This window comes from Polistes canadensis, unplaced genomic scaffold (genome assembly GCF_001313835.1).
Source record: "Polistes canadensis isolate GaletaPanama2010 unplaced genomic scaffold, ASM131383v1 scaffold_134, whole genome shotgun sequence".
In the NCBI taxonomy this organism is placed as follows: Eukaryota; Metazoa; Arthropoda; class Insecta; order Hymenoptera; family Vespidae; genus Polistes; species Polistes canadensis.
The window spans coordinates 342,623-360,250 of NW_014569681.1; the positions used below are offsets into that span (position 1 = coordinate 342,623).

Sequence of the window (17,628 nt, forward strand, 5' to 3'; positions counted from 1 at the left end):
AGAGAGAGAGAGAGAGAGAGAGAGAGAGAGAGAGAGAGAGAGAGAAAGAAGGACAGACTACTCTTGGTGTTTCCTGATTTCTAAGTTAGGAAGTGGCCGAATTTAAGTGGTACAAGGTCTCACGAATGGTTGGTTGGTTTCTCGTCTTACACATTGAGAAATCAGGAAAACCTTGTCCTTGATCTGGGACGACCTAATAAGTAATCGATCAAACTACTTTAAAGTTATTCGAGAAATACATACGGTTATGGTATAAGGAAGACTTATGGTATTATTTTCTTTTTCTTTTTGTTTGTTGAGAAATTAGAAAAATAGTGTTGTAGATAGTGGTAGATCGTTAAACCTTTAGTCGTCGGGGCCAATAACATCGTTTCTTTGGCAACGTGAAACGTCGTTTCACTTTGACGTTAAATGTCTCTTGAGAAATAGAGAGAGAGAGAGAGAGAAAAAAAAGAAAGAAGGATGTGTGTACGAGATTCTCAACGTGCGTAGTCGACGAGTATAGTATGTTTCTTCTTCTTCTTCTTTTTCTTTCACCTGTGTGCGTGTGTGTGTGTGTATGTGTGTTCGTGAAATATCGAGGACACGATCGCGGAGCCTTCTCTGAGCCTTCTACGATCAATTAGAAATCACCTGGTGATGGTGATGGTGATGGTGGTTTCCACGAATGGGAATCTTCGAGATACTTCTTATTCCTCCATTTTCTCGCCTTTTGTTTCTTTTTTCTTTCCTTTTTCTTGTTACTCTTCAAAATCGTTTAATTAACAAGATCTTGATCTTTTATCAACGGGAAATCTATTAATTATATTCGATGATTATAATGTATTCAATTAATACACGATTTTTTACGTCATTATTTCGTATAATTGTATTTTAATTTTGAAACAATTATAATATTACGAACACGTAAAATAATTATTTATTTATATTTTATTTAATTAAATATTGTGCAAAGTATTTTAATTATATTCGGTCGTTATTTGTTATGATATATAATTTATGAATTATATTTATATAATAATGTTCTGATATATATAAAGTTCGATTATATTATTATCCCTTTTAAATATAATACATTGATAATCGTATAATCATATTATTTTTAATATTGAAAAACAATTTATTAAATATTAAGTATATATATATTCATTTGTTTATGAATATATTATAATATAATGTGAATAATTTATAAATATATCCTACGTTGTGAATCGTGTAGCTTATATATTTTTTGTTCTTTTTTTTTTCATTCGAATTCGATCCGATTGCGTTAAACAATAGCTGGTGTTATATCTAAAATAATAATATTACCTACAGTTTACCAACGATACTTCATTAAAATCGTTTCGTCGAGCGAACTCGAACGTTCAAAGCGACTATTCTATAATAATCGGCAAATAAAAAAGCTATCCTCCTCGTGACTGACATTAAAAACTCAACAAGAGAGTCTCATATTCTCGACGAGTGTGTCACGAATAAAAAAAAGGAAAAAAAAAAAAAAATTCCTGAATACCTACTACGCGTTTCCTATTGCAATTGCAAAATCAATTTTCTGTTCGATTCGAGATAGGAACAAAAAAATTTGTCTAATCCTGTAAACGAAAAGAATGAAAATTATTCAGTTGGCAGGGGGTGGGAGGGGAAATTATTGGTGTTTGAAAAAAAAATTGCAATTCATGTTCGAGAAAGAAAAGTAAAAGTACACAAAATTATTCTGTACTTTTCGTTATGATACAATATAAAAATGTAAAATAATTTGTTAATTATCTATCGGAATAACGAGAGAGAGATAGAGAGAGAATCGATTTTTTCAACAAATAACTCGTCTAATAGTGCATTTACATTTATTACATTAACTTTGTTTTTATTTTAAATTGTCCTTATATCGCGGAGAAAAGTATTCGAGTGAAAATGAGAATGCATGCACGCGAATCGATTAGTTTAACGCGCGCCGATCTTTCGAAACGACATACAATCGTTGAACGAAATGACAATTATTCCGAATGGAAAGAGAATCGGTAAAAGGGAGAAAGTGCAGTATGGTGTGGTAGAGTGGGGCTGGGTTGGGTGGTAAACGTTGACCAAAAAAAATTAGCATTTTTCTTACGTTTGCGAATTCAACAAACGTTCCAACGATTTCCCCTTCTTTAATATCCACGAATATTGTGTCGTTATTTTTAACGATTTAATATTTATAAATATACATTATTTTAGTTAAATTATCCTAAAAGTAATGTATATATAATCCTAATTACATATCGATAAATTAATAGAAACATTATTGAACTTGATATAATTAATGAATATTTTTAAATTAACCAATATGCAAACCTTTAATTTTCTCGAAACAACAGAAAATGGGCTTACACCACTTTCAAAATAAACGGTCCATATAACAATATAGTTGAAATTAATTTAAAAAAAAATAAAAGGTTGATCGTTAAAAAACAAAATTTTATATAATATAAAAATAATAATAATAATAATTAATAATAAGTGTGTATAAATAATTAAAGGGGTATACTTTCGGATGAATAAATAGGTGAAAGAAACGTTGAAGGCCGGGGGGGGGAGATAGGTTCGTTCATTCGTTCGTTCGTTCGTTCGTTCGTTCAAATCGAATGCGTAAATGTAATTTTTAAAGAAACGATTGCGTGCGTGTCGAGGCTTGTAAAAAAGAAAAAAAGAAAGAAAGAAAGAAAGAAAGAAGAAGAAGAGCTCGAGGAAAGTGGCCGTACTCATTTCACGAACTGCTTTCTTCGAGTTTACTCTTACGGTACTACTACCCGTTACACAATGCTCCAAACATTTTTGACTGAAACGACATAGCACTTTGTTCTTTCATATTCCTTCCCTTTTCTTCCTTCCTTCCTTCCTTCTTCTCTTTACAGAAAAGAATACTCTTTTTTTTTTATTTGTTTTTTCCTGTTAACCCTTTGAATGCTACGTATTATAATGTATCTATGTATTTGTCGATATTAATGCAAATAATGTAATGTGATTATTGTTTTGAGTATTGTCACATCTGAAAATTAATTTATTTAATATATAAATGAGAAAGTTTAATTATTAAATATTATATTATATTAAATGTGATTTAGTAAAATCGATCGATGAAACAATTGCACTGATAATAAAATATTTCTGTTCTTACAAAATACTTCAGTTAAAAGTATTCAATACTCGAAGGGTTATTACGTTGAAAATTATCATTGTTGGATAGAGACGTTTACTTGGATAATATTTTCGTATAATAATTTGATTATACCGAAATTACAATTTTCAATGGGTTAACATATAAAAAAAAAAAAATTAAACGAAATTCTATCAAATAATAAATTATTACATTTTACTATGTAATAGCATGGAATACGTTACTAAAGTATTTTAATATTGGATGATAATAATAATAATAATAATAACAATAATAATCATTATAATAATAATTGGAATTACGTTATTAACATTCAATTACAGATTTTGAAATGACACAGAACTACGTCATTTGGTATTTAGTTGAAGAATTTCAAATGACGTAGAAAATTTAATTGCCGATCTCTGTGCGAGCATGTTTAAATCGTGTCATTACACAAAGCCGCAAGTTTGAGAGCCATTTAAACGAAACAAAAAGAATCAAATAAAATAAAATAAATCCTTTTTTATATATGATATATTTTTCTTTTTTAATATAAAAAAGAAAAAAAAAATAATCTAATTCACTCGCAATATTATTTACAATCGCATATCGCGTTGTGATTTTCTCATCTGAATTTAACGAAGAACACACATACACACACACACAACACATATATACATATAAATATTCGTTTGTTTTCGGGGATCGATGGAAACGATTTGAAAAAAAGAAAAAAAAAGAGAGAAAAAAAAAGAGATATATAAACGCATCGATTCGAGTGTCGAAACGCGGACGTTTCAATCTCACTTTAAACGACGTATGTGTATGCTTATACGGAAAATGTCAAGGTCGATGTACTTCAAACCCGGGGATGAGACAACTCTGCACGTAGTGCAGAGAATGTATGGTATCATTAAAATAAAAATAGCTTCTTCTTCATGAAGCCACGCGTAGGAGGAGGTGTATTAGCAGTAGCAGTAGCAGCAGCAAGAATTCACAAGCTTTATTTCGGTAATTTGTTTCTTTAACGCGTTTGAAAATGGATGAAACGGTACGTTGACCGTCACCTTGAATAAATCTTTTTTTTCCAGAGAGGAGAAAGAAACCGGAATAATTAAATTCTCTCTTAACGAACCCGACATTAAGAACGTATTTTCATTTAACGTTTTTGTGCATACCCCCTGCTAGGTTCAAGAATACCACTTGTTGTTTTTTTTTCTTCTTCTTTTTCTTTTTTCTTTTTCTTTTTTTTTCTTACCTTTAAATTCTCATTGCATAAGATCGTAGAACAAGGCCGAAAGAGAAAAAATATTATTAATCGACTGACAATATTGTTTTATTCGTTTCTATTTATTATTCTCAAGGATATTATTTCATAAGTTGACAATTTTTCAAAGATAAATTTGGATTAGTTCGATTGTCGGGGGGAGGGGGGGAATTTAAATGATAAGAAATAAGAGAGAATTTTTGTTCTGAGCTCGAGGATAATATCATAATAAAAGAATACTCGAAAGGAAAACTTTAAAATAGCATGTGTGTGTGTATGTGTGTGTGTGTGTATGGTAGGTAAATAAAATTTTTCATAAGTAATAATGCGAAGATTCTGTGTCTTCGATGTGACTGTTAAACCTCTCGCAAAAAGCTCTCCTACGTTTTGAAACTATTTTTCACAAGACCTTCTTATCATCGTTCCGAAACCCCCATCCCCATCCCACCTATTCACCTTCCCTCGATTGCAAAGTTTTCGCGGTTTAAGAAAACCGCCTTGCCATCGAAAAACTTTCGTAATAAGGGAGAGGACCAAGTTTTTTATATTTCGGTACACTTTGCGTGTCGTCGTTGTAGTTTGCCAAGTATGTATGCACCATCTTTACGTATGAACTTGAGTGAAATTAAGAAAAAAAAATAGAAATAAAGAGAAAAAAAATAATAATGGATATCCAGGAAAGAGAGATAACGATCGAAAGAAATATTTTCTCTTTATTAATCATCGTACGAATATTATATTTCATTCATACTTTTTTTTTTATTCATCCAATCTCGTTCGTAATATATTTTCTAAACGTTACGCGGATAAAATGTCTACTCATTTTCTTTTTTTTTTCTAAATAAATATCTCACGATTTTAGATTCAATCAAATTGATTCGAAATAATAATAATTAAGAAATTTCGTTTGAATCTCGTAGAAAAAAAAAATAAATAAAATGAAACAAATTATTTATCTCCATAGAAAGATCGAGGTTGTTACGCTTCGAAGAAGGAAAAAAAGAAAATTCTGTATCTTTTGTAATTCCGATTTAGTTGCGAAGTACGAGTAAAACATAGAAATCAAAATAGATATAATCGTATCTGAGATCATTAATTAACACATTTTCTAACTTCGATCTCTTGAAAAGGTAGGTAAGCGCGTTGAAATGCACGTGTAAATATGTGTTCGAATGCTTAAGAATAAAATAAAATCAAATCAAATCACAAGAAAGATTTCGTTTTCTTGGTTCGCGTGGATGTATAATAGAGGATCGTAAGGTTAGAAAGGAAAGTCAGTTCTCGTGTTGGCATGCCATCACCCACGCGTGATGATGATCATCATCATCATCATCATCATGATGATCATAATGCTTTCGCGCATTCTGATTCTCAAAGTGAAAGACACGCTTACGATATACATAAATATAAATAAATTTACAATAATATAAATGTTATAAATAAAAAAAAAAATAAACAAAAAAATTCAAATTCAATTAATTTTGCATTGGATTGGAATAAGAAACATTTTTTTTTCGCAAGCATAAAAACGAGAATAATAGCATTCCACGTATTATTTATCGTGCAAATTTTTGGATTTCTTTTCTTTTTTTTTTTTTGGATTCGTACCAAATAAAAATTCGTATTAGTATTTGGGGTATGGGTGGTGATAAGATAAGAAAAATAGAGTCTGCTACGTGATTGATTGGTTTTTATATTGAACTTCTGGTACAGAATCGTCTTTGTTGTTTGACGACAATGGCCGAGTGACCGATCACGAGTTGTGTATCCCTATCGGAGAAAGTTTCCTCGCAAGGAGGTCTATCTACCTACCAACCTATCCATTAGACACGGCAATTCACTGCAAAGGAGTGAATTCAATAAGTCACGTAACAGGAGAATAATATTTGTTTCGAGTTTCTGTGTCTCCAGGTTGTCTTTAGTTTTATTATTTACGAACGGTAGCAGAAGTTTCCAATTGTTTGATCCACGTTTTAACTCTAAAACCTTATATACCACGACTGTTGGTTTGTTATTTGCCTTGTTTTTTTTTTTTTTACGACCAAAGAAAAAATAAATATTAAATATTATATCAAATTATTATATTATTATCGAATTATATTAATAATATATTTTCGTAGCACCGTTTGCATTTACGATTGTAAACAATTTATCAATTTTATGTTTATATGTTGAAAATCATTTATCGAAAATTTAATTAAACGATATATTTTTATTATAAAATTACGCGAATTATTTTATGGATTTTATTATTTCGATTATGAACAAAATCGTAATAAAATCATTTAAAATCGGGACACGTGATGATACTATTGAAAAAGCGGACAAAGCAAAGTGTTACATAAGAGTTTTGTTCGTGACTAAGAAATCTTGTTGCACGAGTCTCCTTGGAGTCACGGAATCGCTTTCGTTTTAATGCATTCTATGTTTTTTAAAGGCTCCTTGTTTTTTTCATCTCTTCCTCTTTCCTCTTTCCTCTTCTTATTTTTATTCTTCTTCTCTATTTCCTTTATTTTCTAATCTTATCTACCGGTGCCCTACGAAACATCTCAGAAATGATTATAAACGTACTTTCTTTTTCTTCTTTAAAAAATTCGTCGTGCCCCTGTATATTTATACAGCTTAAGTGAAAGTATTATACTAATTTCATGTTACCATTGCTACGTAAGATATCCAGTTGGGATCTGTCATCGATTATCTAGCCAAATAAAAACGAAATACAATTTAATATCATACAAAAATACAAAAGTGAATGAATGTTCGAACCAATTGGCATATTAAAAATTCAACATCAACGAATATATACATACTATATGTAAATCTCCATAAAAAGAATTGACGTTCTTTTAATTCCCCTTCCTTCCATCTCACCCACCATTCCAAAAAACATTTCTTAGAAAATTTTCAAATTAGAATAAATATAACCGTCCGGGAAGAAAAAGGTACTCGATAAAAGTTAAAGAAACGTTGTTAGATCGGTAAAGGTGACAGTGAAAATTTGTCGATGGTGAGGTTTGAGAATGGGGAATGGGGAATGGGAATTCATGTAAAGTTAAAATATTCTATGATGATCGTTACAAACGAAAACACGATTTTACATTATTCAGATCGATTCTCTGTTAACCTTTCTTTCTCAAAGACGGATGAGAAAGACCGACCCCTCGTTGAGATAAAGAAAGAAAGAAAGAAATAAAGAAAGAAATAAAGAAGGAAGGAACGAAGTGAGACGGAGATAGGTGGGGTAGGTAAAGTTAGGTTGGTTGGTTGGTTGGTTGGTTAGTTGGTTGGTTGGTAGGCAGGCATATAAAATTCCAAGGAGCAACGGTGAGATCCTTTGTCGAGAGGCGTATATCTTGGAGCCGTTCGAAAGGCCGCCTTACCGTGCGTTCTGGGATCGCAGGATAAAATACAACAGGCAAAACTTGAGTAGTAGTAGTAGTAGTAGTAGTAGTAGTAGTAGTCTAGTAAAAGGAGGTGTGGTTATGGTCGAAGCTGGTCGACCTCGTTTAGGACCGGTAGAAGCATAACGCGAACACATGCTTCTTGCTTGCCTTCTGTACGAGAACTCTAGCTAGCTAACTGCTTGCTCGAAGAAACGAGTATAAATGGGTTCTGGTTGATGGTAATATGGGGGGGTTGAGGGGAAGAGGGAGAGGGAGGACTAACGTTACGGGAATCAAATTTACAAAGCGTATTTCACTTTTATTAATGCGTAACGAGAAAGAAAGAATCAAAGGTAAATCCTCTTACCTCGACCCCACCCCCAACACCCCGTCACTCGACTCTTCTTTTTTCATTTTGTGATTCTTCTTACAATTAGTTTTCTTTTGTCTTTCGATTATAATCTATTGAAACAATTATACGTGTTGATAATTTAACGTGGTATAGATGTATATTAGGGTGAATTAAAAGTTCATGAATTTATCGTATTGTTTTGTCATAGTGCAATTTTTGGATGTCATTTAAATGACTTTACGTGTGTGTGCATAAGTGAAATATTAATAATAAAATAAATAGATTCTTATTTTGTCTTTACATTCTTTTGACATATATCGCGTGTAAATTTATCGTGTAATAATTAAATGTTCGAAATTGTTCAGTGAACGGGTTTGATTTCGATTAAATTAGAGATAACGCGAATTAGTAAACGCGTTTGAAATGAACGAATAAATATTTATCGTAGATAAGTTTTGTCAGATTATTATCGCGTTGCATACGATCATTAATATTATTTTTATATTCGTAGATATAATTAGATGATAGTGAAAGAGAGAGAGAGTCTCGTTTTGTTCTTTAATCAATTGCATTTTTTGTTAAAGAAAAAAATTAAATATATATATGTATTGTTAACAAACGCGAAATCCGGTTTAAGAGATTTTTGCTTTTATAAACTTGAGTAAACTCTGTTTCTCATATGGTATGTTCAAAAATATTGCGGTTTCGGTATGTAATTCCAAACCGGTTTTGAAACACAAGCGTCAACGGAGTTTGTGCGACGGTTGTGTTGAATTTTCAACTGCTCTCTTGGTTATATATCGTGCTTATGCGCGTGAACACGCGCGCACTTACCTGTGATTTATGTCGGTCATTAATGACGCGTTAAACTTCGCCCTTTTACGTTTTTAGGACCACTAGGAAGAAACTTTGTACGTATCAATCATCCGATTTGATGGTTCGATTTTGATTAGTATGGGATAGTAGTAGTAGTAGTAGTTGGTGCATTAACAGTTCGATAGGAAAATAACCACGAAAATCTCATTTATTAATTAAAAATAATTAATGAACGAGTTAGGATACGAATAATCGAACTGTCACAATGGTAGCGTTTTACTCTATATCATGATTTCAAATTCTCAATTCTATATTTTCTGTCATAATAATTACGTTTGATTATATACTATGATTTAAAATCAATTTTATATTTTCTTTGAAAAAAAAAAAAGAAAAAATTGTATTATTATTAGGAGCTTTTACATAATTGTTCGAGAATGAAATGAGAATTGCTTTTAAATCGAACAAGTTCCTCCTCCATCCCGATCCCCCGCCCAAATGATTTTAAAAAATGTACTGCGATCAATGCGCGTTAGTTCGAAGTGCAAAACCTTGTATGTTTTCTGGCTAACGTTACGATATCACCTTTCATCTTTATTTTCTTTTTTTTCCCTTTCAATAGTGTTCGCAAAGCGAGAAAAAGAGAGTTAAGTTTTGTACCCGTATAGAGAGCACTTGTACTTTCTATCCGTTTAATAAAGTTTTACGATACTTCTGACGATATTCCGTTAGTATTTTATCGTAGACTGCACACCATAGAATATAACAACTATATATAATATAATATATATGGGAATATTTCTAAGATAAATTCTTAGAGAGATAATTGTATTATTCTAAAAACTTTGGCATGTTAAAAAAGTTTCGTATATAATAATAAAATTGAATCCGAAAAGAAATAAATCAAAATATAATATTATCTAGATGATATATTATAATGCACGTTTAAAAATTTACGATAAGTTAGATTTGAAACAAAATAAAAACACGTTTATTATAAATGTTCGAACATTAAACGATATTATAATTAAAGGACACAAATATATATATATCTTTTATTTTACGGTTATATTATATTTTTAAACATTTAATAGCTAACTTCGTTTATTACGATTTGCTTAGCAAGTTTCCAAGGAGAAAGTAGTAGTAGTAGTAGAAATATCGTTGCGTCAGGTTTTAACTGTGGCATCGTAGACGGATAATTTTCATAGTAAGCAGCAACAGCAAGTAGCAGCAACAGCAGGATCATGGTACGACGGGTGGATTCTTTCATTGGTGGGAGAAAGAGAGAGAGAGAACCATGCGAAAAACCGTCACCTTGGTATGGAATTTTAGTGGTCGATGTGGTAGGAAGGTTATACCTTGCTTTCCTTGCAATTGGAGTCGAGTACTATGCTATATTTAATAAATATACATTCTCTAACGGGTATTATACGATTTTGTATCATAATTTAACTATTATTTCCTTCGATAGATTTTAAATCGTCATTGTAAGACATTCGTTTGTAAATCTTCTTCCAAAATTTTCTTAACTTTTTATTCTAACAAAATAATAATTCACGAATAAAATATCCATCAAAAATAGTTTTCTATGATTATATTAACAAACGTTAAAAATTAAAATCAACTAATTACTTTTTAAATTATTTCTAAATTCATTATATTATCAATTAAATAATTTCTTGTTATTTATTTATAGATAATTATAATCATTTAATACGATTGAATAAAATCCGCACAATTACGTCAACTTTTACCAAGAAGAGAGACTGAAATATATATATTTCTTTGAAAAATATGAACAACTTGTGCAATATAAAGATGTCGACAATCTTCCTAAATACTCACGGGTCTTTCTCAAACGTAGTAATCGTACTAAACAAACAAACAAACAAATAAAAAAACAAATAATCTAAATCTGGAAACAACGGTGGGTATAATATAACTTTGCCATTTTTATTACACGCGGATTACATTTTTCATTCCTTTTAAAACGAATTTGTTTTAATGGGAGATAATTAATGGTGGGCAGGGGTGTGTGGGGGGTGCTTCGGATAAATAGAAGAAGTATGTAGGATACTCGACAAATAATCGGTGGCACAAATTTGTTAACAAATTAAACTCACTTGGTACTCGTTCGTACTGATATTCTTTCCCCCTCTCTCTCTTTTTTCTTCTATTTTTCTTTTTTTACACGTGACACGTATCACACGAGATTCCCAGACGCCGTACTGTTAGGCATGACTAGCTTTAATGCTCGCAATTGAGTGGAAGGCTAACAGTAATTACGCCGAGGGAACGAACGAGAAGAGAAACGATGGCGTACAATAGCGGGACCTTATATGAATTTTCTCTGCTTTGTTCTTTCCGTCTCTATCTATCTTTCTCTATCTATTTTTCTCTCTCTCTCTTTCTGTTTCATTTCTTCTTTCCTTTAACTCACTTCGTTCTTGTCTTTGTTTCTACTCGGTTACGTTGGGAGTTCTCTTTTTATTTACATTTTCTCTCTCTCTCTTTCTCTCTCTCTCTCTCTCTCTCTCTCTCGTAGATAGTTTTTTTTCTCTCGTACGTATGTCCGGAGTCAAGTTCACCGCATGAGTCCCCCCCCAGCCTCCCCCTAGCCCGAGTAATTTGTCTGTCCGTTTCCTCGTTTATCCGTCGTGTTTCATTGCATCGTGGGAAACAATTTGAAAAAAACGGTCCACGCGAAAAAGCGTAAATTCCGTTGACGTTTTCAACACTGCGTTGAAAATATTTTTCTCTGTGTGTGTGTGTGTGTGTGTGTGTGTCTGTCTGTTTCATTTTTAATTCATATAATATATTTTTAAGATACAACCGTGTTAAAATTTTAAACTACGATAATTTTATAGTCAACATTTTGTTTTTTTTATTTCTAATCTCATTCGATACGAAAGAACAAAGAACAAAGTAAAAGAGAGAGAATTAATAGGAAAAAAGGTCACATTTACAAAAGCATAAAACGAAGAGTCAGCAACAGCAACAGCAGCAGCACGTTTTCTCGAGTAGTTTGGCCACGTCATCTTCGAGGAATGCGTCTTCTAGAGAAGGTCCGTCTTTCCGGTCGTTACGGGCAAGAAAACGAGACGGTGAACGAGACAAACGGGCAAACAGAAAGAGAGAAAGAGAAAGAGAGAGAGAGAGAGAGAGAGAGAGAGAGAGAGAGAGAGAGAGAGAAGATTGGAAGGGAAAAGCAAAGGGAATTCTTCTCGTGACTGGCAAATATAGGACGAATCGAAGTAAATCATTCTCCTCTCTCTCTAGTGTTCATTCGATAATTATTATTATTATTTATTATTATTATTATTATTATTATTATATATTTCGTTCACATTCAAATGTATTCCTTTTTTTTCTTTTCTTTTGTTTTTTGCTTAATCGAGAAATTTTGCACGTCGTTTTATTTTCTCGTTGGAGAACGTAAGATAAAATCACAAAATTTTTTGGGACATCGGGGGGGGGGAAAAGAATTTGCGTGCGAGTAAAGTGTACACGGAGAAAATCAATTTGTGCTGTCGGAAGAGGATGGAAAAGGACATGAGGCAAGGGGGAAAGGGGAAGAAGGGGGGAGGGTGACGTAGAAAGAATATTGCAATTTAAATTCGTTATTGAATAATTTGTTCGAAGGATAGATGTGTCATCTGTTACGCGAACGAACTGTTGCGGTGATTGGCTTTTGTCGTTATACTTTGTGCCAATATCAATAACTTTTTATTTCCCCCCTCCCGCCCCCTTTCCCCCGCATTAATTACATCGATATAACCGTAAACGCTGAAAAACGCGTTATTTAGTTATTTTTCTTTATTATTATTATTATTGATTTTAAAATTGCAATTATTCTTTTTTCGTTGCGTAAGTTCGTTTGCAAAATATTATTGCATATTACGAGTTGATGAAAATTGTTTAATATATTATATCGACGATATGAGACAGGAATGAATGAGAGAATACTTCGTGTGACTCATTGTGCGTGAGAGAAAAACAAGAAAAAAGATATAAATAAATAATATGATATGGAGTAACGGTTATAAATATACATCATTTAATTTATAATTACATTTTTTTTCCACTGTATATAATATACATATATATATATATATATATTTCATCGCGTAATAATACGTATGCACACATTTAATAAGCGTAAGGAATTCTTTTTACCGAAGAAACGAACACACCCGATGTTGCCTAACCGAAAGTTTACGATCAAACCGTGAGATCTCGATTCTTATATAGTTTTTTTTTTTTTTTTTTTTTTTTTTCTTCTTTTTCTTCTTCCCCCCCCCCCCCTACTGTAATAATCGTCATCTCGTTTTTTAACATAGAGACGCGTGTACTTTATCGTTCGGTGTTATCACCCTAACCGACCGTATACTTACGAAGAACTTACTCTCGAAATTAGTTATGGTGTATTTCTGGTTAGTAGTTTAAAGGAAGAACAACTCGTTCGTTTAAACTTGCTTACCGAGAAACTAAGGAGAAAGAAAGAAAAAAAAAGAAGAGAAAAAAAACAAGACTATTTCTCAAAGACATTTCACACGCTTTAACAAAGATCAAAGACAACCGCTGGCCACTGTATTTGGTTTAAAATGTATTACTTGAACAAAAAAAAAAGAAGAAAAAAGTATTCTCAACTAATAACGTTTCTTCAATTCTCGAATAAACAACAACTCTTTGAAACTTATTCGATAGACTCGTAGTAATGAAACGTAATTTGTTGGTTTCTTTTTTTGTTTTTTTTTTAATTAAGAAACAAAATATTTGGATAAATAAAGAATATCAATTTTCAAGATGACAAGAGTACCATTGAGAAATATAATCGTTTTATTTTTCACATCATATCTCGAGAAAACCAATTTTCTTTTTATCAATTATATCAAATCACATTTTTTCTAACGATAAAATATATATTCTTTAGTAATATATAATTTAAATTAATTTGATATATTTTAATAATCCAATATAAAATAGATTACTGCGTACAAGAATTTTGTAATATCATATTACGAGGAAATATCAATTATTTTAAATTAATAGTAAGAATTGGGGTACGGATATACCCTCAATATACGTTTGCCAATTTAATATCATTATGATTTTTCTTCGAAATATATTCATCATTATTGTTTCTAATCGTATCAACACTAATATCCATAAAACAAAAATTCATAAAAATCCTTTTCGCAATAAGATGATAATATCACGAAGTAGTTTATGTTAGAAATATATTTGTAGCTCGTTAATTACGTAACTGTCAAAAATGTTGTGACGAAGGATAGCAGACGTTTTATTGTTCACGTTTTTAAAATAAACTCCGAGAAAAATGTTGCTCCGACAGAGATCATTGCCCTCAGGTTTCTTCATTCCTTGCCTTGCATTCAAGTCCGGTCCAGTTCCAGTTTTCAAGATAAAAAACGAATAGATATATATATTTGTATTTTATATTTATATTATTTATATATCGTGTAAACAAAATGATCTAATGGAATTTACGATGTAGTAATAAATCGTATTCCACCTAGCGGCGTTGGTTTCGAAATTCTATATAAAAAAAAAAAAAGAATATTTTTTTACGATGAATGAATTATTACGACGACAAACAACAATAATAATAATAATAATAATAATAATAATAATAATAATAATAATAAAAGATTAAAAATAATTGATAGAGATTAAAAATAATTGATAGGTTTGATTCGAAGTTTTAACGATAGAGGAAAAAGAAAAAGGGAATCAAAATTTAACGAACGTTTAAAAAATAAAAAAAGGATGATCGTAATCTTTAGAAATGCGACACGTTAAAAAGTATTTCTCTCTCTCTTTCTCTTTCTCTCTCTTTCTCTCTCTCTCTGTTAATGTGTAGGCTCTTCGCATTCGATGGAACGTGAAGGGGGATGTAACGGATCATCGAGATTGCAAACGGTACTTTATTCTTAGCTGGAGCACTTGCTGCAGCTCGTGCATGATAATGCGACGTTACTAACCGTGCGATTTTCTGTCCTTGACAACTGTTAAAAAAGTAACGCACACGTACGTACGAAACGTAAAAGAAAAAGAAAAAGAAAAAGAAGAAGAAGAAAATAATTTTTTATCTTTTTTCTTTTTTTTTTTTTCCAATATAAAAGCAAAAAGAAAAGAAATTTATTGCTATCTTTGTGTTATTAATTCGATGTGCAGTTTAAATCGTTTAAAATTGAAATATATATAATATTAAATCGATAAGAAACAAGTTTTTTTCGATCATCAACGAGAGGTGTTTGAGAACAATAAAAAAAGAAGAAGAGAAACAATTAAATTTATTTAAATAAATAGAAGAGATAAAAAAAAATACAAAAAAAATACAAAATAAATAAAAAAAAAAACGAGAGAGAGAGAAAGAGAGAATATATACATGTTTGGGAATACAATCTTCCTATCTGTCGTCGAGTGAATTTTTATCAAAATTGGCATGTGTATATGTGTGTGTGTGTGTGTATCGATAACAAGAAATTCTTCATGGATTCCGAGAACGAGCTGCGTCGTCGTATTTCGCGTGACTTGTATTTCCGGATATATAGCGGAACGTGACATAATTCTAGTAGTCATAGAAACCGACCTTCGCATGAATCTATCTCTCTCTCTCTCTCTCTCTCTCTCTCTCTCTCTAACATATACACACACACCCTTATTTATCGATTCTACGTCATTGCTTGCTTCCTTCCTTGCTATGTACGAATGTAATCGAGGAAGAAATGATTAAAAAGTTCATTAATTTGTAATCCGATCTAATTATTATATTATTATTTATCTTACACGCATAAAGCCTAATAGAAACTTTCCTTAAAATCGGATATCATGCTTTTTGACGAATAATTTTGCTTTTTTTTTTTGTTGTTGTTGTTGTTTGTTCGTCGAGAAAGTTGCTTTCTCGCAAAAAGTACAGTTTATCGTAAATTTTACGTAACTTTTTACCCCAACGAACAAAATTGATATAATATAATATATTTTTCCATGATATAATTTTTATTCGTTACGATAAAAATATGTTTCTGAAGATTCGTGATAAATAAATGTGTTACAAGTTTTACTAGATTGTAAAAAAAGTTGAAACGTTATTTGACTTTATTTGATGATAATATCTTAAGTTGAAAATTCTTCTTGTACGTTTCTCAAACGAGAAAATCTGTGTACTCGGAGTATCGTTCGTCAATGGGAAGAGAGTTTTGATCCGGCAAGCAGGTCGGAGGAATAAAAGCGAGAACCGGAAGTGAGGCAATTACTCAGTCGAGCGAACAACTCAGGTCAATTGTCCTGATTACATTCACGGTGACTGCTGTCGACAGGGAAACGTAGACGCGAGACGTTCCGTTTAGAAACTAATAGTTTCAACTAACGTTTCTTTTATTTTATTCTGTTTCCTCTTTATTTTCTTTTACTTCTTCTTCTTTTTCTAATCATTTCCCATTTATTTTTTTTTATTTTCCATTTTTCATTATCCTAAATATCATTTTACCGTTTAAATAAGATAAACGAGAAGAAAATGCATTGAAAGATAAAAATAATTTCTACCTTGTTTAATATATATATTCGTATTAGAAAGCTTTGAACGAAAAATATTTTGTGTATGAGTTAAACAAAAAAAAAAAAAACAAGAATTGAACGTAAGATAGACGAGAATTTTTGTAAAGTTTTAAAGAAAATTTGTTGTTCCTTTGCGTATTACGTTCACACGAAAGGAAGCTCTAGAACAACATCACTCTTTTCTGGCGAAAGGAAAGGAAATATTTGCCGAGGTCAGCGTTCTTAGTAGCAAGCACGTAACTGAGAACCGCAAAGATCGATTCCGACGTGACAATGTTTCCATTTCTAAACGATTCCTCTATTACACGATACTTTGTTATATTAATGTATTCTTATAGCGGTTTGCATCGAATAAATATTATTTCGTTATTGTAAAATTTCTTTCTCGAATCTGTTTTTTTTTTCTTCTTCTTTTGTTTTTTAATTTAATATCGATACACGACGAGGACGATATTTACCTGAAAGAAAAAAAACAACAACAACAAAAAATTGGATTAAATTTTTAAACCGGTGAGAGGAGTGGGGTGGGATGGGGGGGGTGGACTGAAATTTTGTTTATTCGAGTTGGAAAACATATTTTTAAGCTACATGGCGAAACATTGATCGTTGCTTACAGACACACAATGTATATAGGTATATAAAGAAAGAGAGAGAGAGAGACAGAGAGAGAAAGAGAGAGATGTTAAAATGTTGAAAGAGAAAAAGAGAGTTAGAGTAAAAGCATCGTATTCAATGTAAGTATGTGTGAGAGAGAGAGAGAGAACGTCGAAATAGGAGTGCCGATAAATTGAAATCCGCATCGCGTGCCGTTGAAACACAGTACCTGCAGTAGCTAGCAGCAAGCGCATCTTCTTCTTTCTATTCCTTTTATTCTTTTCCCCCTTTCGATAAATATGTTTTCACGGATTGGCCCGTATAACGTTATTCTTTCAAGTTAAAACTATCCTTTCAGATCGCATGAATCTAAAGAGAATCCGATACCATTTTATTTTATTGCCAAGAAGGTGGATTCTCTTACTTCCCTTACTGCCCCATTTTGTCGGTTTTATCTTATATACGAATGAAATATATTTATTATTATTATTATTATATA

At 31.5% G+C, this 17,628-nt stretch overlaps 1 protein-coding gene across 3 annotated transcripts in view; it reads left to right on the forward strand.

The window, feature by feature from the left end:
• LOC106788307 (probable serine/threonine-protein kinase DDB_G0282963) overlaps nt 1-17,628 on the forward strand; it is a 62,223-nt gene that overhangs the window by 30,545 nt on the left and 14,050 nt on the right. The window contains exon 1 of one of the 3 annotated variants that reach the window (XM_014751462.1): nt 14,734-15,005. The exons of the other annotated variants lie outside the window; for them this stretch is intronic. The gene's annotated coding sequence lies outside the window, so the exon portion shown is untranslated. Of the gene's footprint in view, nt 1-14,733; nt 15,006-17,628 lie in introns of those variants that run through there. 3 annotated transcript variants of the gene reach the window in all.